General features: G+C 43.7%; 1 pseudogene; it reads left to right on the forward strand.

Moving 5' to 3' along the window:
- The first annotated feature begins 6538 nt into the window (after window positions 1-6538).
- LOC109449815 (ubiquitin carboxyl-terminal hydrolase isozyme L1) lies at window positions 6539-7428 on the forward strand (annotated as a pseudogene).
- Window positions 7429-21611: the final 14183 nt, after the last annotated feature.

Genomic DNA, 21611 nt, shown 5'->3' on the forward strand with positions numbered 1-21611 from the left:
GTTGAGGAGTGGCCGATAAGAAAGTGAAGCTGGTGTCTTCCCTAACCTGACCTTATTCTTCTGGATGCACCTCGGTCTTGGTGAAGAGCCCCTGTGACACTGTGTTGCCTCCATCACTGAGTCCTGGCTCTTTTTCATTTCATATATTCAGTTACTTACTGAGACCTGTTGATTCTATTCCTTTAGGATGTCTTGATCCTTGCCCTCTTCTCCACACCACCTCTTCCCAAGATTGCTGCCTCGACTGCCAAACAGAACTGAGGATTCTTTTTACAACACAAACTTAATCATGTGACTCTGGTTTAACGTCATGAGGTGGCTCTGGTAATCTGCTGGGTAAAGTTTGGACTCTGCTGTGACATACAAAGCCCTTCAGGACTGGTTCTCTGAACTCTGCAACTGCCCCTCTCCCCATTCCTGCTGCCAGCTAACCCTTCTTCTGGATCTTCTCCACCCTATTCAGACTGAAATCATGTGGTCCCCCCTCTCTCTCTCTCACATCAGCTCTCACAGCACCCCGTGCTCACCTCCAGCATAGCACTCACCCCACTCTCATTGCTGTCACTCATGAGTCGTCTTTCTCTCTACCCGACCTCAGCTCCTTGAAGACAAGGTCCATGTCTTAATGACCTTCTGTATCCATAGCAGCAGGCAGATAGCTGGCATAGATTCACAAACTCAATAATCATGAGTCAAATAAGTAAGTGAACAAGTTGTTGATTCTATAGGAACCTTGATTAGGAGGGAGTATATGATTTGAAGCAGTGCCTTTTTTTTTAAAGATGGGAGAAAATCAAGGTTTATGAGTACATGCGGGGAGGGATGAGCTTGTAGAGCGAGGTCTGCTGTGGGAGTGATGTCGCTCAGGATGCAGGGATGGGTTGGCTGGGGGTGGGGAGATGGAAGCATGAGAGCTGGGGGTGGTGAGCTAGCACTGCCACTGAGAGCAAAAAAAAGTGGGCTTAGAAACACGCAAGTTCCTCTGTGGTTGAAAACAAAGTTGAGGGATTTTGCCCCACGAACTTCATTCCCGCAGTGACATAGGAGGCAAGCTCTGAGAATGAATGGCAAAGTGCTAGGGTAGGGGTGTGAGGAGAGATGGGAAGGTGTGGAGGAACCATTAGGCTGCATGAGGATGGGCTAGGTTTTGCTGTGGCAACAGACGACACCCCGTGTCAGCAGCGTGACATGGCACACTCGTTTCTTGCTCTGTGCTGAGAAGTCCTGAGCAGCTGTGCATCCAGGACCTGCCGACCACTGCTCCTCAGGGACCCAGGCTGGCTGGGGCTCCATCTCCATACGTGTGGCCACGAATGCCAAGGCAGGAAGACCAAGCTCTTGAGTGCCCGCGCCAGGCTGGGACGGGGAACATCCCCCTCACACTGCACTGGCTGGAGCATGTCACATCATCACCCCTACGTCTAAAGTGGGCCGGAAAATGCAGTGTCTGTGTGCCTGGAAAGGGGAAAACCAGATGTCATTGAGCAGCACTTAGGATGACCTTACGGCATCGCTAATGAGAACAGGAGCTGATAGAACATGTAGGACGTTTGCTGGACCCATGGAGATTTGGCGAGGTCGAAGGCATGACACTGAGAGCTTGTCATGTGATGGTTTTTCTTTTTTTAGCAATGTTCATCAGCGGTCCCCAGAAACCTAATGGGCAGCTTGGAGGGGAACAGGGTGGATGGAACAGAAAGCCACAGGGAGGGGTTTGATGCAGTGAGTAAGAGAGAGGTTGAAATGATGTGTCTTACAACCTAGGCTGGAGAGAAGAGGAAATAAAGAGGGGCCAGTGACCTGGAGAACATGGAGTCAATAAAGGGTAGAGGTTTCAAGGCAGAGGTGTATTGGGAGTGAGACCACAGAGGGATTAGCGGGCAGAGAGTGGGGCCTGTGGCTGTTCAGGGCTGTGGTGAGAGGGTCACAGGGGGGTGGCTGAGTGGAATTGTCATGGTCTGTGGAGCTGCGAAGAGTAAGGGTAGAGGGCAGGACATGGTTGGGCCTGGGGTGGAGGCCATTGTGACTACCTTGTTAGCGGTCCCTCTTCCTGAGACTGCATGTGGCCCGAGGGGCGTAATTGCCTGTGGGTCTATATCTCCATTACGTGCCATGTGCCCTCTGTGGCTTCTGGGATTGTAGCCTCATCACGTAACACAATGCTTGCAATTAGAGTTGCATGCTCAGGGTATCGTGGTATTCTAAGACTGCAAATTCTGCACCCTAATACTAGAGTTCTCCCCAAATACAACCAGCCTCTGAAGTAGAGGATCTTAACTGAAGGTCCACACGGATTGTAGAGTCCAGGATTGGCTTGGGGTAAAAGGACTACACATCCAGAAGACTGAATGGAAAGTTTTAGGGGTATGTGTAGTTTTTTGGGGGGAGATGATGAGTAGTTTCCATCAGAAACTCAAAGGTACCTTGACACCTCCCCCACCCCCCACCCCAAGTTAACAAGTCTTTGCTCTGAAACAGTGGTTCCTAAAGTGTGGTCCCCAAAAGAGCATCTTCAGCATCACTTAGAGACTTTATTAGAAATGCAGATTTGCAGGCCCTACCTGAGCCCTGCTAAATCAGAACCTGTGGGCAGGGAGCCCAGCGATGTGTGTGTGGAAGTCTTCCAGGAGACTCTGCTGCGCACTCAAGCTTGAGAACACTGAGGAGTTAGAAATAGAATGTTGTGTTTTCCAAATATGTAGAGCTACAAGGTGGGGATTTAAAAAAAAAGGCAGAAAGAGAGAGGTAGAGAGGGATGGGGGGAAGTGAAAGGGGTAGGGGAAGGGCGGGAGGGAAGGGGGAGGGGGCGGAGAGAAAGCATAGCAAATGGAAAACAAAAGTAAGGTAGTAGAAATAGGTCCAAATATATCAGTAATCAAATATATATGCACATACTAGAGTCACCAATTACAAAAGAGGCCTGGCGGGTTGGTTACAAACAAGGATGTTACCTCCAGAAAGGCAAAAACCATTTCCAAAGAGCCCTCACTCCATGATGCTTTAGGCCCGTTCTTCCAGGTTCCAGGCTGGTCCATTGTGTCCTAAGCCAGTGAGGAGGGCACAGGGGGAGCCCTGAGACCCCCCACACACACACACACACCCCCCAGGCTGCCAGCAGGACGAGGACGTTGCTGCCTCCCTCTGCAGGTCCCGCTCCACCCCACAGGGGGTTTGGATGTGTGTGCGTGATTATCATATATGATCCCCAGTATGTCGGCACCTGTTATGCCAGGAAACTAATTCCCTTTTTATACATGACCACTCAGCAAAAGCATTTGGTTTACTCTAGTAGGTTTTTATGCTGGGCTCAAGTTAGGGAGGTTTTTTGTTTGTTTGTTTGTTTGTTTGTTTTTGTTTTTGATAGCTTCAGTCTGGAGAAGCAAGAGAATTGGAGAAAGGTCAGGAGGCCACCTGTTGAAGAGCCCAGATAAGCAGTGCATATGCAGAATGAGCTGCCCTTGGAGCCAGACAGAGAAAAGGCCGTCAGGTGCTGTCTCTGTGGGGACAGCATCAGCTGGGGCCGACAAAGGGCCTCCAGGTAGAGACTGCTCTGACAGTGAGAAGACAGCATTTGACCTGAGAGCAGAGGAGGGAGGTAACATTCCCGAGGGACGAGGGATGTGGAAGTCCTGCCTCTTTCCTGAGATGACACGAGCTAGGGCTTCCCCAGCAGACAAGGGAGGAGCTGACCCTGACCCGTAGGCTGCACGTAGAGCTTAAAATGAAGAGGCTCCAGCCCCCTTTGCTCCCCTCATCGCAGACTTCAGGTTTGAGTCATGGTTTCATTTCTCTGAGAACAAATTCCCTTCTCTTTAAGATGAGAATAGCTAATCCGCCTCACCTCATCGTTAGGACAGTGACATAAAGTGGAAAGGAAGCGTCAGCATTGGAGTAAGAACTCGTGCATGTCAGCTCCCTCTGTCTTTCCTCTTCTCCCCAGTGTGGAGTAATATGGATTCAAATTCATTCTATATTTCTACATCTCCAGCAAGTGTACTCAGTGCAGTACTAACTACTAAATGTCGGTAGAAAATACAGCCTCTCCTTGCACTGCAGCTGTCACGATAGTCTACCTGACAGCCTCTAAATCTAAAATTCAGACACGTGTAGATGTGTGTTTCTCCCTGTGTTCTGCCCTGAGATGCCTTGACTTTTGTTTAAACACCTGATTTCCCTTCAGATATTCTCTCAATATTTGTGTCTGCAAATTTCTATTCCTGGGCCTGAATTTTCTCCCAAGTTCTAGCGGCCGGGATCCAAACAGCCTGCAAGCCATCCCCTCGGAGGGCCTGCCCTTACCTCACCGAACACTCTGTTTGTTTATTCACCTAGCAAACATGTATGGAGTTGCCTACAGTGTCAAATCCTGTGTCCAGACCCCGGGTTTTCAGCTAAATTAGAAACAGTTCACTCCTCAAGGAGCTCCCCATCCCGGGGGAGAGACAGATTATGCAATGATGCTGTGGTACAGAATGTGCTAGATTCCAGGTGCCGGGAGCCCAACAGGCTAGGTACTGCCTGAGAACGACCAGAAAAGCCATCCAGGAAAGAGGAAAAAGTACTGAGGGCCAGGCCTCACCAGAGGGCCCACCAGCCTGGGCTGAGAGTCTACCGGGGATTCCTGGTGGGCACTGTCTGCTCTGCAGGGAGAATGTGGAGCCATCACAGTCTGACGTGGCCTGGGTGACCCACCAGGGGCAGGGGCGAGGGCTCTGGCCTCCTCCAAGACCCAGCGCTCATGAAATGTGGGAAACATACTGTGGAACCCGGGATCCTTAAGGCCTCATACACTCACTTGGGAACAGAAGGCAAGCGCGTTGGGGAAGGTTCTGTGGGCTGACACTCCCCAGGAGTTCTCAAGGACATGTGGGATTCAGCATTTTGGGTTAAGCCCACAGGTTTTAGGACTCAGAGAGCTGCCCTGTGCTCAGATAAGCTCAGCAGGCCACATGGGTCCCCTGACCCAAGGCCCAGCAACTTTGCAGGAACCCGATTAATGAGGGCAATCAATAAAAGGATGAACAGACTAGACGTGTAAACAAACAGATATACTACCACGACAGTGCTCTAAAACCGATTCTTTTTCCTGAGTGTCCTCAGAACTCACCACGGTCACTCGGCAACACGATGTAGTAAAGAAAACACAGTCTTGGGGTTGGACCTGCAGGCGAACACCCAGCTCTGACCTGTGGCAGCCTCTATGTCCTCATCTGCAAACAGGGGTAGGGGTGGGGAGGAGGATTTACTTAGAATCGATGTGTGAAAAGCGAGGCACCAGGTACCTTTGAAATGTGCATGGAACGGTTGTGGCTATGGTTATAATTATTGAGGGCCAAGCCTCTTGTCACTCGCATCGCATCACTAGACAAGTGCTTTGTAATCTGTCCTCCCTTCTTCCTCCCATCGACCTTCCTGGAGGCCCTTCTCACCAGCCTCACAAGTGGAGTCCAGCCACAAAGGCTGCCTGCCTCCCCTTCCCACCTCCCCCCCTCTGCATGGGTAACACGGCCCCTCGTCTGCAGAGCTGGCTCTTCTTACACCAGCTGAAGGGGCCTCTCCCACCTCTGAACCCCTACCGCATGTGTCACAGTTCTGGTGACACTTGCCACATTCTGCCTGGCGTTGTGGTGTCTGAGCACCGGTCATTGACTCCGCACTGAGCCAGGCACCCTGAATGCAGAATCCAGGCCATTTCGGCGGCTGGTTTGCATTCAGCACTTAGCAGACTGCCTTCCTCTCAAGTCTGTATTGAATGTGAGTGCAAAAACAGTCACCATGCGTGGGATGTGTTAACAAATGAATGCAAGTACCCTTACCCTGCACAGTTCCTTATGCTAAGAGGGGGGTGCAAAAGGTTATCTCAGCCACTTTCCCATGGACCTGTCCTCAAATAGCATGTTTTTAGCACCAAAGTGCCCATGTTACTCAAAGCAGGCCACCAAAATCATATGTTGTGGTCTTTAATTTTCTAGAATTTACAATATAAAATGGACCTGGATGCCACATTCCAGGGCTGTTACAAGTCAAACCTCAACACTACAAACTCTGAAAGATCATAAAATACATCCTAATGAGTAAGAGAGTCTGGCTGGTGAGGGTTTCGAAATCTCTTGGTTTGTTAAGTAGACACTCTGTTATAATCTAATTTCACTTGTGGCTTTACTCGCAAACTTCATAAATGCTAAGGATGTTGTTGGCAGGGGAGATGGACAGAATCTTTGGAAATGCCATAGGACGAAAAACAACCTAGAGATTAAGGAAACATGTGCAAAGGAAATGAAGAAAGGGTAGGCAAAAGGGGCTTGGAGGAGGCTTTGGTGGAAGGGGGCCCTATCCTTTGCCTGAGGGTCCTTCTCTCTCGGTATCTTTCTTTACCCAGGCTGTAACAGGCCCCAAAGATGAGACAGTGATCAAAGAAATTTGGGAATCGAGCAGGCTGCTTGGGGAAACACTGGCGGCCTGCACACTTTGGAAGTTATTCTCCTTCTAAAGAACTTGGAAAAAGTAGGACCTGCTTATTCAAAGAAGGACAAACATCAGAAAAGGGTTTGCCGACTTTTCCTCTTGTCTGGGCTTGTAGCTCTTTCCTTTTTCTGTGAAGATGCAGCTCAAACCCATGGAGATTAATCCCGAGATGCTGAACAAAGTGCTGGCCCGACTGGGGGTCGCCGGCCAGTGGCGCTTCGTGGACGTGCTGGGGCTGGAGGAGGCTTTGAGCTCAGTGCCTTCTCCTGCCTGGGCGCTGCTGCTGCTGTTTCGCCTGACCACCCAGCACGAGAACTTCAGGAAAAAACAGATTGAAGAACTGAAAGGACAAGAAGTCAGCCCTAAAGTGGAGTTCATGAAGCAGACCATTGGGAACTCCTGTGATACCATTGGACTTATACACGCAGTAGCCAATAATGAAGACAAACTGGAATTTGAGGATGGGTCAGTCCTGAGACAGTTTCTTTCTGAAATGGAGAAGTTGTCCCCTGAAGACAGAGCAAAATGCTTTGAAAAGAATGAGGCCATTCAGGCAGCCCATGACGCCATGGCGCAGGAAGGCCAGTGTCGGGTAGATAACAAAGTGAACTTTCATTTTATTCTGTTTAACAACGTGGATGGCCACCTCTATGAACTTGATGGATGAATGCCTTTCCCGGTGAACCATGGCACCAGCTCAGAGGACTTGCTGCTGCAGGTGCCGCTAAGGTCTGCAGAGAATTCACTGAGCGTGAGCAAGGGGATGTCCGCTTCTTTGCCCTGGCCCTCTGCAAGGCTGCCTAATGCGCAATGGGAAGGCACTACGCTTTTTCCCTCTCTGCCCTTCACCGTGAAAATAGATCCCTACCAGAGCAGTCTTAAAATGCTTCAGTACTTGTAGAACACAGCTGTTCTCCTTTGGTTCGGCAGATAGGCTCTCACCCTCCACCACACCCAAGTGCTAGCAGATAGCAGAGCTCAGCTGTCGATTGAGCCAAGTTTGGTGTATGCTTCAGGTGGCGAAGTATTTCCCCTGTTGTATGGCTTGTATTTCATATCTAATGCTTTAAATGGCTACTTTGGTTTGTGTCTATAAGTTAAGGCCTTGGATGTGGTTTAAATTGTCTGTCCTTAAAACAAATAAAACTTTTCTGCTGATAAGAAAACAAAAAAGAAAAGGGTTTTCCTTTCCTGCTAATTCCCATGCATCTCAATCTCTACTAAGTGAGATTCCTCTGAATCTCAGCCAATGATTGGCACATAGCAGTTTCTCAGTCAAATACCTTTGAACTGATGAAAGTCACGTACGATAGCTGGTGGTTTCCGGTTCTGATTCTTGCCACATTAAGTTGTGTCTCATACAACTCAGAGTAAAATTCGTTTTGCTTTCAAGATTGTTATGTGACGTGACACGAAGTTTGGCTCTGCGGGGTCTGAATAGCTTTATGATGGAGGGGTTCCAGCTGCTGTGTTTCTTCTAGACGCCCTGCTACATGACTGCCGAAAGAGACATGTGAACCAACAAAACATGGCTCATTTTACCTGAAGAAAAGAAAAGGCCACCATCTGCAGGGCACAAATGACAGACAATAAAATAGCAAATACCAGTGAGCTGTTGGAGTGGGTTTTACTGGGGCACAGAAGGAAACACATTTACACTGAATAAACATGGGCTGATGGACTGGATTCCTCGGGAAACACAAGAGGAAGGAATAGAAGGTGAACAGTGTATAATATTTGCTTTTGAAATAACTCTTATGATTAAGGAAAAGTAGATTAATTACAAGGTCTTGTTTTCTGAAGCTCTGTTAAGCTTTGTAGACACACACACGCAAATTCTACAAGCCTCATGTAGTTGGAGGCACTAAGTATGTGACCTGAATAGTGAGGTGGGGGATTTATGTAGGAATATTGGACACATATGAAACTTCAGCCTCATTGAAAACACTCGTTCTTATTAAAAGGTTCACCATGTTGGTGAAGCTCCTTGACGATTCTTGTTCCCAGCTTCATGAAGGGAAGGAAATTTAGCACAAGATGCTGTCCTTGAGGTGTTTACGTATACCTGGAAAACGCCACGGTCCATCATTGCTTGGTTCCTATGTTGTTGATGCCACCAGGTTTTCTAGCCATGGAAAGGCCTGTGCCAAGCACCTGGGTACCTGGGGCTGTCAGGGGGAGCAGGAGCAAATTGGGATCTGACCCAGTGGAATGGTTGGTCACTGCTGGGCCATGAGCAGTTTATGTTCTCACGTTCCTCCTGCACGCCACCTGATAACACGTCTTTGTCTGCCTCCTTTGACACTTCCGACACAAAGCAGGATGAGCAGAAATGAATAGAAGGTTCCAAATGAAACAGGCTGAGGAGAGGACTGGGAAGCATCGGCTCGGCAGGAAGGTCAGAGCTTTATTTCATCTACAGGTGGGACGGCTGAGAGGGGCTAATAACACTCCCGGGAGCTGAAAACAGGGCAGAGGGAGCGTTGTCCACAGGCAAGGGAACGAGAGAGGCAGGTTTACCTTCCAAGAGGAGTTGGATTGGACCAAGGAGAGGTGCCCCCGGCTTCCGGAAGCCTTTGACAAAAGACGAGCAATGGGTTCTAGTCGTCGTGCAGCACCGCGAGGCAGCCTCACCTGTGGGCGACATCTGCTTGTGTATTTATTTGAAAAGCATTTTATAAAAAATGACAAAATGATCATTTTGATACACTGATCCATGAAAGGTAATATGATATACTCTCCCCCCATGGCCCCCTCCACACACACACTGAATATTCCTCACTGGGAACCTCTCTCTACAGGTCTAGTCACTACTGCACGCTGGCCTTCTGAGAGCACAGAGGAAAACTGCTTTATGGAAAAAAGTGAATAAAATAATTTAACATGAAAACAATTAATGCCTGCTATTTCACCATTATAGTTTCATTCCTTTGGATCTTTGAAGTTCCTATTTAAAATTTAAACGCCCTTCGGTCAGAGGTAGAGGGTTCTTCATAAGCCCAATTATAAGTAAGTAGTACTTCATTGTTCTAGAGGGTGTCCTGGAACTTTTAGCTCTGAATTATTTTGACATTTTTGACACTTTGTGTTGGACTGTGTGGCACACGGCCCCAGTCCTGCTGGGCTATACATAGATTTCACTTTGGTGAACTTTCCCTTCTGGCTGACTTAGGTTCCAGGACATGAACCTAGATAGAGGTTTGTATGGCCTCAGGTCCAAAAACAAAATTAAAAGGCAAACAACACATTGGGAAAATATTTGCAGTGTGTGACTAAGGTCAATTGCCTTAATATAAAAAGAGTTCTTGCAAATCAATCAAAGATGAGTACTACCACAGAAAAGCAGCAACAACAACAACCAAAAAGACCCAACAAAAAAATAAAGACATAATTCACAAGGGAGGAAATATAACATAATTAAAAAGCAAAGAAAAACAGTTTAAACTCACAAATAATTGAAGGTATGCAAAATAAAGCAACGATGAGATACTATTTCACTTATCAAATTAGCAAACATTTTGTTTTATTTTATTAAGGATAAAATTCAGTATTGGCAGAAGTTATGGAAAATGGATCTCTTTTATACTGTTGGTAGGAGTGTAATTTGGCACGGCCTTTCTGGAGGGAAATTCAGGATATTTATCAGTGGCCCTTTGACCCAGCATTCCTTAGGACGTGCACCACAGGGGACTGGTTAAATAAACTATGGCACATCCACATGTCACCATTAAAAATGCTGTAGAAGAAACATTCTGTGCCCTTGATAAAAAAATTAGATTACAATACAGCATGTTCAATACAAGTATCATTTTCAATTTAAAAATATATATAGGCCCAAAGAACCAGATTCTTGGCCATATAAAATTGTCAAGTTTGACGTTCATTTTGCATCCATGAATACGGCTGCTTAAAAATCTAACATAAAGAATTTCCCTAGCAGGAATTTAGTTTGTTCTAGAAATATTTATTAAACTTCTCCTGTGAGCCAGACACTCACTCTTCTATGTGAGAGATATAGCAGTGACTAAGACAAAATTCTAATTTTTATGTCCCTTTTGGTAAGGAACATAGACAATAAATAAATAAAAAATACATTATTAAGAGAGTGATAATTTCATATAGAAAGTAAAATAGGTTATTTTGATAAAGACTGTCAACAGGTCAGGGGACAACACTAGATGTGGTGACTACTCTGATGAAATTATATTTGAGCTGAAACCAGAGTGGGGAAAAGCATGGAGCCATGTGAGAAGCCTCCCAGACAGGAGGGAGAGCAAGTGCAAAGGCCCTGAGGTGGGAACAATTTCGGAATGTGGACGAAACAGAATGAAGTTCAGTGTCATGAGAATCTGTATATGAAAGAGAGTAAGAGGGTGGTAAGAAATGAGGTCAGAGAATTAGGCAGGGGTCAAATCACATAGACTCTTCAGCCAGGTAAGGTTGAATTTCATTCTAGGGCAATGGGTAGTCATTGGAGGACTTTACTGATAATTTGATAAAATGGATTTTTTAAGGATAAAAATAAAGTCTTAAATGTTTGGTAATATACAGTTAATAAATTAACTTCACGTATGTGATTTAATTTAATTAAAGAATTCTGTGGAGTAGGTGTTATTTATTCGCATCATAGATCTGCTACAGAGCCTCAGAGGAGTTGAGTGACTTGGCCACGGCCATCCAGGGAGTAGGTAGTGAGACCAAAATGAGAACCTGGAATTCCTCTGTCACAGGTAAATTATGAGGCATGGAAATAAACAATCTACAAGGCTGAAGGCTGGTCAGTGGGTGTGGTGGCTAAAACTAATGGGATGCATTCCCGTTACCATGGAAGTCAATTGAATGAAGGAATGAACTCTCCTATCACCACTTCCCCTAATACAGGCTTTTAAGGAAGTAACTCAGAAACCGCGTCTGTGTCGCTGTAATCACAAAACCCATGTGATTGCACCATGGAAAATCTGACAATGGTTGCAATACTGGGCACCTTCACTTCAGAGGAATGTCAAGCCTTTTGAAAGATCAGCTTAAATGTGCTGGATGCAGCCTCTTTTCGGAAACGGCCACCCAGCCCCGCCTCCCTGGGTACACAGCTTGGGAGGACTGAGCACTTCTTCCAAAACAGAGGGACTGCCTGGAGCCGAGCCATCGAGCTCTAAAATTGTGCCTCCAACTGCTTCCTCAACCTCTACAGTAGGATGTCTATTACCAGTTTATTGAGATTTTCAATTCGTTTGGAGTATATAACCATGAAATCATTTCACGTTTCCCCATGGCTGCCCAATTATGCTATTCTGGATAGTCAAGAATCTTGGAATAGTTCAGTCCAATTGCACAATATTCAGAATACTAAAACAGTTTCATTCTAGGTTTTAAAATCTCAGTACTGTTCATGTTCAAATATTATCTCAATGGCCAGTTCTCTGTCTGGGGCAGGAAATGCGTAAGATAGGTCTAAAACATCTTAGAATACCAGAAAGCAAGGAATGGATCAAGGAATTTGGGCCAAAAATTCCAAAAGAATTCAATGCCAAAAGAATTCAGGAGCCAACTTGAAGACTCTCCCTCTGTCTCAGGATAGAAACATTTCAACAATAAAAAATAAGAATGGTGGTGGATTAAACTCATCAAAATTATTAAATCTGTAAGTTCAATGAGACTAAAAAAAAAAAATCTTAACTCCCTTGTCATCAGAGGGCGTTCTCTGCTGCAAGGTTCCCAGCATGGTGGTTGTCCCCTAGCACAGCTCCTGCCTGGGGGACAACAAACTTGGGTGGGGGACCTGAAGATAGCTTAAGTGCAGCCATTGACTGAGCTGTCTACAAACCACAGGAAATGCACGTGTCCTTTCCATGTCAGATGGAAGAATTCCAGGCTGCCAAGTAGCCTACCTTCTCTTAGCCACCTGTCCTACCTTTTGTCTAACTCTAGGCAGCATCAGACAATGTCTGGGCAACTTGTAGACAAGAGACAGACCTGGGGCTGGGGTTGGGGTCGGGTCAGGGACATCCACTCTTTAGAATTGATTGTCTTTGGGTCTCTCTCCTTTACTTATTAAATGAATGAATACATTAATTATTATTATTTTTTAAATCTCTATGTAACATATGGCCATACTGAGCCCACCATTAAGTTCTACTAGCCCAAGTATTCCAAATAAGAAGAGTCTGGATTTCATGCGACATATAGAATTGGCAATTGGAATAAGCTTGTTTATTTTTTCAAATGATTCTGTGTTCCATGGGAGAATCTCTAATAGTTAATTAAATATTTCAAGATACTTATTGTACAGATACAAAGAGCTGTAATCATGCCTAGGAGCATAAAATTAATGTTAGACCATCAGTGCAATACTTGAAAAAATGTCCCATTCTGAACGTGTACTTCCTAGCACAAAACAAACACACAACATACATGAGTCAAGAAACGCATAGCATGGCCCAACAAAGAAAATAATGGGAGACACCACAGGTGCACAGGTACAGTGCTAACTACTTTATATATGTGACCTCATATAATCCTCACAATTCCACTTGATATGCATTATTATCTCCACTGAGAGATGAGATAACCAAAACTCAGAGAAGTTATGTCCGTAAATGATGGAGCCAGGATTCAACTCAAGCTCCACTGGACTCCAAAAGTTGAATTCTTAATATCCATGTACTACCTATAGTAAAATACTGAAATATTTAACAGGTTAGGAGATATCTATATCTATATGTATATATCTATATCCAAATATATAGATAAATATATCTGTATCTATATATATATCAAATAGATGTAGAGGTAAGACAATTAAATTTGTGAACTCATCCTAGAAAAAGAGCTACATACCTCATTGCTGAATGTCACTACCGTCACCTTTGAAGTACTCCCCTTGGGAAGCTATGTACCAACGCCAGTGCCTAGTCCACCCTTCAAAGCAATTTTGGAACTCTTTTTCTGGAATGGTTATCCGAGCTGTCGTCATATTACCCTTGATGTCCTGAATGTCGTCAAAATGTCTTCCTTTCAATATTTCCTTTATCTTTGGGTAAAGAAAGAAGTCATTGGGGGCCAGATCAGGTGAGTAGGGAGGGTGTTCCAATACAGTTTTTTGTTTACTGGCTTAAAAACTCCCTCATAGACAGTGCCGTGTGAGCTGGTGCACTGTTGTGATGCAAGAGCCATGAATTGTTGGCGAAAATTTCAAGTCATCTAACTTTTTCATGTAGCCTTTTTAGCACTTCCAAATAGTAAACTTGGTTAACTGTTTGTCCAGTTGGTACAAATTCATAATGAATAATCTCTCTGATATCAAAAAAGGTTAGCAACATCATTGCAACAAGTTTGTGAACTTAATTGTCAGAACTAGATTATGTATTTAACGTCTCAAGTTAAAATTTATAAGATATAAGATTTATGCAAAGCTTAATCTATATAGTTATTAAACCTTACATATTTAACACTGCTATTAATTTATCGTAGGAACTACTTTCCAAAAAACATTAATTACAGCCGGATTAAAGAGCATTTGGCCAATGTGGCAGTGTTGTTTATGTATGTATTCCATATTCTAAGTCTGCTGAAGATCAAATGGGATTTGCCTTTGTGCTTTTTGAAACAAACGAACAAGGGGCTAAAGCTACTGAGGTGAGCCCAGATCCTAAAAAGAAAAAACCAAAAAATTTGGCAAGTATTATAAATAGTAACACATCTTTGGCAGCCATTTCAGTTTCTTAACAATCGACCAGAAGAAGCACCAAGAAAACCTGGTATATTTCCTAAAACAGTAAAAATGAGCCCATTCCTGCCCTAAGAGTAGCTGGTGAGTTCTTTATTTAATATTTAAGCAGATGTAGCTGAAGCAAAGTGAAACTCATGATGGTACTTAAGAAGAAAGGAAAAAGAAGAGTAAGAAATGGAGAGGGAATAATAGATCACAACCAAAGCTGAACACAAGCAGTGAGAACGCCTGTAAGACGAAAAAATCCAGGCCCACATCTCAGGGCGCTGAGGTAGAAACCACTGAACCCCAAAGGCATTCTCAAAGAAAAATAAAACAAAAATGGGAAAGAGTTGAAGTCTGCAGCTTACCTGAAGTGAGAGCCGGGAAAGAGGAAGGACGTGGCATGGAAGTTGCAGAATTCCTAGCTCCCAGATGGCAAGTAATGAATGTGGCTCAGAAAAACAACATTTAAAAAGGAGCTTCAGGGGGGTTCACACAGTGTGAGGGATATGAATGGTAAATGTCTAAGTTTTGCTTTGTCTTGTGCACCTGAAACTAATAAAAAATAAAAATAAAAAAATAAAAAGGAGCTTCAGAAGTTTCCAAAGCAAACAAAGGTGTGACTACTTTCAGGTTAAGATTAGGTAAATAAGGTTACATTTCATCTGCTACATAGCTACAAATGTCTTACCTGGATTTTTAATTTCTGCAGATTTACAAGTCTGCTAAAGAGGAAAAAGGAACCTGGAAATATAAAAGATGGGTTCCTCTTCAAAGCAAAAGGAAGCATAAGAAGAAGGAGAAAAAGAGACATAAAATGGGCGAAGTTATACCATTAAGAGAACTATCAAAGTAAGTCTATGGTATAAATGTTATTGTTGGCAATTGAGATACACTCCAAGGTTAGGCTGCGTTTTAACAGCTATGACAGCACTTGGAAGGAAGAGTTAAGGTGCATTACATCTTGTCGGTAAAGAAGATAAAACTACATGGTTTCAGATATATGAAAGCCTAAGTTTGTCATATATGAGCAGATTGTAGAATTCTGAAGGCCATTTACAAGGGTGTATACATTTCCTGATATTATAAAAGAAGGTGGAGACAGAGGTGGAAGAAAAGCAACACAAGCCCGCATTGCCTAAATCTCGAATGACTCAATGCTATTTACTGAGAGCACATCATGTACCAAGCAGCGAGGTAGGACTTAGGGGAATTCCCAAGGGAATCTCCACAAGCCATTTTTATATCTAGAATTTGTTTGAAGAAAATTTAGAAGTCCCCATAGACATGCTGTTCAGCCAAATTCCTTAGCTCCCCTATATTTTAAAATATTTTAAAATATATCTCTTTCACATAAAAAACCAAAGTAAAGGTTTGTTATTTTCATTTGCTAGAGGGAACTATACATTTCATAATGCTGTATATATTTAGCACATGATGTAACATTTGGTGACTCAATTATTTTTTGTTTTAAATATTCTTTATATACTGTGTTTACCCGAAAATAAGACCTAGCTGGACCATCAGCTCTAATGCGTCTTTTGGAGCAAAAATTAACATAAGACCCGGTCTTATTTTACTATAAGACCATGTCTTTACTATAATATAATATAATATAATATAATATAATATAATATAATATAATATAATATAATATAGTATAATACCGGTTCTTATATTAATTGTTGCTCCAAAAGACACAGTAGAGCTGATGGTCCAGCTAGGTCTTATTTTCAGGGAAACACGGTAAAAGGCAAGTTATATTTCACCCTTAGGGAAAACATTTAGATTTGGTATCTAAGACAAATAAATTTAATTTTTCTACATAATCAAAATATGACAGAGATTAATTAAAACCTTTTATCTCTTTCCTAAATAAAGTTAGTATGTAATTCTATTAGTTATCTATTGCTGCATTACAAATTATCCCAAAGCTTAGTGACTTAAAGCAACAATAGCAATTATTATCTCATACTTGCTGTGGGTCACAAAACTGGGAATGACCTAGCTGGTGGTTCTGGCTCAGGGTCTCTCGTAAGGTGGCAGTCAAGGTGTCAGCTGGGGCTGCAGTGTCATCTGAAGCTTGAGTGGGGCTAGAGGATCTGCTTCTAAGACTACTTATTCATGTGACAGGCAAGTTGGTGTTGGCTGTTGGTACGAAGCCTCAATCCCTCATCAGATGGACCTCTTTAAATAAATGGCTGATTGAGTATCCTCACAACATGGTGGCTGACTTTCCCAAAGCAAGTGACCACATAAGCGAGGCAGAAGCAGTGTTTTATGACCTTGCTTCCAAATTCACACACTGTCATTTTCACACTATCCTATTGGTTACACAGGTCACCGTATTCAGTGTGGGAGGGGATTTCACAGGGACATAAAAACCAGGTAATAAGAATCACTGCAGATCATTTTTGAAGCTGGCTACCATGTAACCATGGCACACTAAGGACCCATATTTCCAAAACAAAAGGTTGTTCATATGGGGATTATGAAATACAAGGTAGCATAGATTCTATAAAGCATGGTATGGTAGACTGTTACAGAAATGGCCCCCAATGAATCCCAACTCCCTGAACCCATGCCTTTCATAGTTTCCTCTCACACTGACTCTGGGCTCAGCCATGCTGCTTGTTTTGGCCCATGGGATGCGGGCCATGTGATGCAAGCAATGGTGTGAAAAGCAAATGTACACTGCGACTTGCCCTTCCCTGTTTCTGGGGATTCTTCCTTTACCACATGAATAAGCCCAAGTTAGCCCTCTGGAGGTTGGACGGACACATGGAGAGAGAGCCAGCCAGCCCAGCCATCATTGTCAAAGCCCAGCAACATAAATGAGCACAACCAACAGCACTCACAGCAAAGACTAGCTGTCCCAGCCTAGCACAGTCCAAATCACTGACCCACGCATTAGCCAGCAAATGAATAGTTGTTGTTTTAAGCCACAAGTTTTGAGATAGTTTATTAGGCAGCAATATATATCTGATATATTTAGAATGCAATTGTCTTTCCAATTTTGGCTTGGGAGAAATCACAGAAGAAGTCATGGAGTCACAGAAGAAATAATTCTTCAGATCTGTGCTAATATGGTAACCACTCATCACATGTGTTTATTGAGCACTTGGAATGTAGTAATCTATGCTATAAATGTAAAACACACACTGGAGTTTGAAGACTTCACATTCAAAAAAGGAATGTAAAATATCTCATTAATTTTTTAAAAAATCGATTACATGTTGAAATGATAATATTTTGGGTATGGTAAGTTAAATAAAGTATATTATTAAATTTAGTTTCACCTGTTTCTTTTTATTTTCTTTAAAAAAATGTGGCTCCTAGAAAACTTAAAATTATGTGTATGGCTTTTGTTTATGGCTCATACTCTATTTCTATTGGACTGTGTCCATCCTGGTTACTGGGAAAAACCACTGCCCTCATTCTGAGCCAAGTTCTGTTCCCAAGAACTAAGGGAAACTGAAGCTCCAGACCGCAAGGCTACCTTGTTAATCCCACCTCCACCTCCATGCCCCACCCACGTGCAACACGTTGTACAATACTGTCCGTGGCCGACATCCTTCTGTTTTCCCATCAAAACATGCTACTGAGAAGAAGTCTAAAAAAACAGGAATGTAAAATATCTTATTAACTTAAACAAATCGATTACATGTTGAAATGATAATATTTTGGGTATAAGAGGTTCATACTTCATGTAAAATTTAATGGTAGCTTAAGTGTTTTATATCATGTTCATTTTTAAACTAAAAATCAGATTTTTAAAAAATTTGAAAACCCAAAGGTGAAATCATCAGGAGCAGGTGAAAAGAGTTGTTATTGTCATCCCCCCACCACTCCACCCCAACCCCCCAGGTAGTGGTTGAGAGAGAAGTGGGACTGCGAGAAAAAGACTTGAGAGATGATGGAAATAGCCACATCTGGCATAAACTACACTCCATTGTCATGTCGTGATTGTTCTCTCAGTTGCAAATACAGTGGTACCTCAGTTTTCAAACGTCTCCGTTGATGAACATTTCAGTTTACGAACACCATAAACCTGGAAGTAAATGCTTCGGTTTTCGAACACGCCTCGGAAGTCAAACATGTCACACGGCTTCCACTGAGTGCAAGATCCTGAGGTCTAGCTGTTGGCTGTTTTCGAACGTTTCAGAACTCAAACGGTCTTCCGGAACGGATTATGTTCGAAAACTGAGGTACCATTGTAATCAAGAAGCAAAACGCCTTTCACTGTGGCCTTAATAGAATCTTTCCTAAAACCCCTTCTACACACCTGTGCATCACGTGGTCCAGGGCTATCAGCTGCAAAAGAGATTTATAAGCCCAGCCATGTGCAGAAAAAGGAACCCTTTAGGGCTGTTTAGTCCACACATAGTAGTCTGCTATCTTTCCCCAGAGCAATCGATTCTTACCATCAGGTAGGAAAGAATTGGGTCCCAAATTTGTTCTTATGCTCCATGTGGCTTTTCTCTACAAAAATACTATGTAGAATCATCAGGCGGAAGAAAAGGGGACATCCATACACGTTGAATAGACATTCGATTGCGTATAAATTGAAATGTGTACAGATACTCCATTGTACTTAGTATCTTTCTCATACTTAAATGATACTACTCACCCATCATCAGTTGGGTCATATATTGAATTAATTTTCTAGTAGGAGAAATGGAATTTCACCGCCATCCTTCCTCCCTTGTAAACAACATACGCATTTAAAGAAAGCTCTGAGGCTCTTCTATTCTAAATAAGTACAGTGAATAATAATGCCTGCATACATGGAGGCCACAAGGAACAGATATCCAGACAGACATGGATTTGCATACTGGTTCCAGAACTTAGGGTTTGATTGTAGATGACCTACTTAGCCTCTCTGAACCTCATCTAGAAAACGAGGACAATGATATTTTCTTCTCTGGGCTCAGGGTAGAATCCCTAACATACTATGTTTAAAGCACCAAAGGGCAGGGCACATGACAAAGAGTCTTAATAAATGTTGATTTCACTCAGCTCTCCTTACCCTTTCTTTACTTAAACATATGTACTATGGGAGCTAAAGGCATTGCCACTTCAATGCTGATGTTCTGTGTGACCATAGGCCAGAACCCGAATCAAATATCTTTGATCTGAAAGCAGAACATTATTATTCACAGCTGCAATCACGGATGAAAAGACCCCCTTCTTCTCAAAGTTTGCAGTGCAAGATGGAACTCACTGATTCAGACTAACAGCTACGACTGGGCAAACCAGCCCGAGACAAATAACAAATGTGTTAATTAGTGAAATGAATAAAGGAATGGTGCAAGAGTTTTTGGTGTGGTTGTGTGAATGGCAAGTCCAGACAACATGGGTTTTTGTGGGGGTGGGGTAGAATGGTATATCACCGTCTTGGTCCAGTTTCTTGGGAAAGGCACTGTGAGAGAAGTCTGATTTTAGAATTATTTGAATATTTTGACAGGAGAGGGTATTGAGCTAAGCACAAAGGGGTGTTTCAGGGTCAGGGTGTGGCCTGAGAGAGAGTTCAAAAGACAGGCAGAGAGGATCTTGCCAGAGAGGATAGGAGACACCCAACCACAGCCAACGTTATTTAAAATCAGCACTGCAGGAGTAAATCTCCCACAAAGATGGACTGATGGGATCAGTGGGTGAGGCTTCTGGAAAGTGAGTCTATCAGAAACGCATAGAAGTGTTTCCTCTATCATGAGTGTTGGTTCAGTTTAGGGCCCAAACTTAGAGTGAGGTGCAGGGGCCTTGGAGCTATTCTGAAGGTAACTAGCAATCAACACTCCCCAGGAAAAACCAGAAGGATTGGGACTAGCTAACTTCAACAACAGATGGTTAGGGAGAGACTTAAAGGATCTTCATTTCCCCAAAGATTGCTTTGTGACCCACGTGGCTGCCTCTCCTGCATTCCCATTAGTGGCAAAATAGAAAAAAGCTTTTTAGCGTCAACAGAAGTATATGGTAGACACCAGGAAAAGTAAATGATTCATGTGCTTATGAAACAAAAGAACAGATCAGAGGGCTAGAAAATTTAATTCCTAGAGTTCTTTCTGAAGAGGGGCAACGTCTTTTGTCTTCACACTACAGTTGTTCACGACCCCTCAGTTTGCAGCATTCCATAAGTGACCATCTGCTAGATCTGAATTCATAATGCAGAAGATAACCTTAGCATCCCTGAGGGTTTACCATTATCTAGGTGTGGGGACAGAGTCCCAGAGAGCAATTTCCAGGCTCTAGGCCTCACTTGGGGAGGTGCTGACTCAGGTAGTGAATGACCATCAACTGTGATTGGTTGGCCATCAGCTGTAACCGGTTAGCCAATTGGCTACTGATGTAACTGTGGGGCTGCATTGATTGGTTGGTTGGTTGGCAGGCAGAGAAGTGAATGGCGGACTGCGGATCGTGTGGCTGCTACAGCGTGTGTCTTGCCCGGCTGCCAGAGAGAATATAGTGGTATGACTCCCCTATCTATGGCTCCGTGGTTGTTCCTTTTTGGCCTCACCATGTCCTGCGTTCTTATGTGGGGAGCGGGACCAGAGGCCCTGCAGGTCACCCCGTGCGACACTGGGTTTCCGATCCCCTTTAGCTCAGGTATGACTTGTACATCCTACTGTATTTCCCATCAACTCCAAAGCACTTATGTTTCTCTCTTCCGCTCAGAGAGACCTTTGCTTTTCTTCAGATCAGCAACTTCCTTCCACACAGGCTCACAAATGGAGCGTGAGTCATCAGAGAGGAGAGGCGTCTCCAGTCACAGAATGTGGAGCAAGAAGGTTGGAAGTGGAGGATTCTGTGTAGGAATTAGTTGTACACACGCACACACACCAACACACAATTCTTAAAATAGTTGGTATGGCAGAGACTGCTGTGTGTACACCAAATTCTGTCCCTCTTTCCTCCAGCAAACAGTAAACCTAATTTCTCAGTTTCTCTTGCAGCCATCTGAGGTGACGCAATTGAGTTTTGGGGAATGGAAAATGAGCAAGAGTGATGTGTGCCACTTCCATGCCTGGCCCTTACAAAATTCCCACGAGCTCCTGCCTGTTTTCTCTCTTTTTCCCAGAGGATCCGAGGAAGGATTTGGAGGTCCCAGGGGGCACAGAGCCACTGGGTGGAAAGAGCCTGGGTCCTGAGTAACTGTGTGGAACACTTCCTCCCACCCCAACTCACACTGGACTGTATGACAGACAGAAGAGAACCGTTACCATGTTGGGCCACTGAGATGTAGGGGGTTGTTTCTTACAGTGTGGCCTCTCAGATGTTTAAAGAAATTGGAGTAGCATCAGGTGAAAAATTGTAAGTTGAAATCTAAAAATCCATCCCACACCAAGACAATTCGGTACAATTGTCTTGAAAGAGAAAGAATACTGTCTTTAATAAATGGTGCTGAGTCAGCTGGGCAACCACAGACAAAAGAATGTAG

Source organism: Rhinolophus sinicus, linkage group LG04 (genome assembly GCF_036562045.2).
Source record: "Rhinolophus sinicus isolate RSC01 linkage group LG04, ASM3656204v1, whole genome shotgun sequence".
Classification (NCBI taxonomy): domain Eukaryota; kingdom Metazoa; phylum Chordata; class Mammalia; order Chiroptera; family Rhinolophidae; genus Rhinolophus; species Rhinolophus sinicus.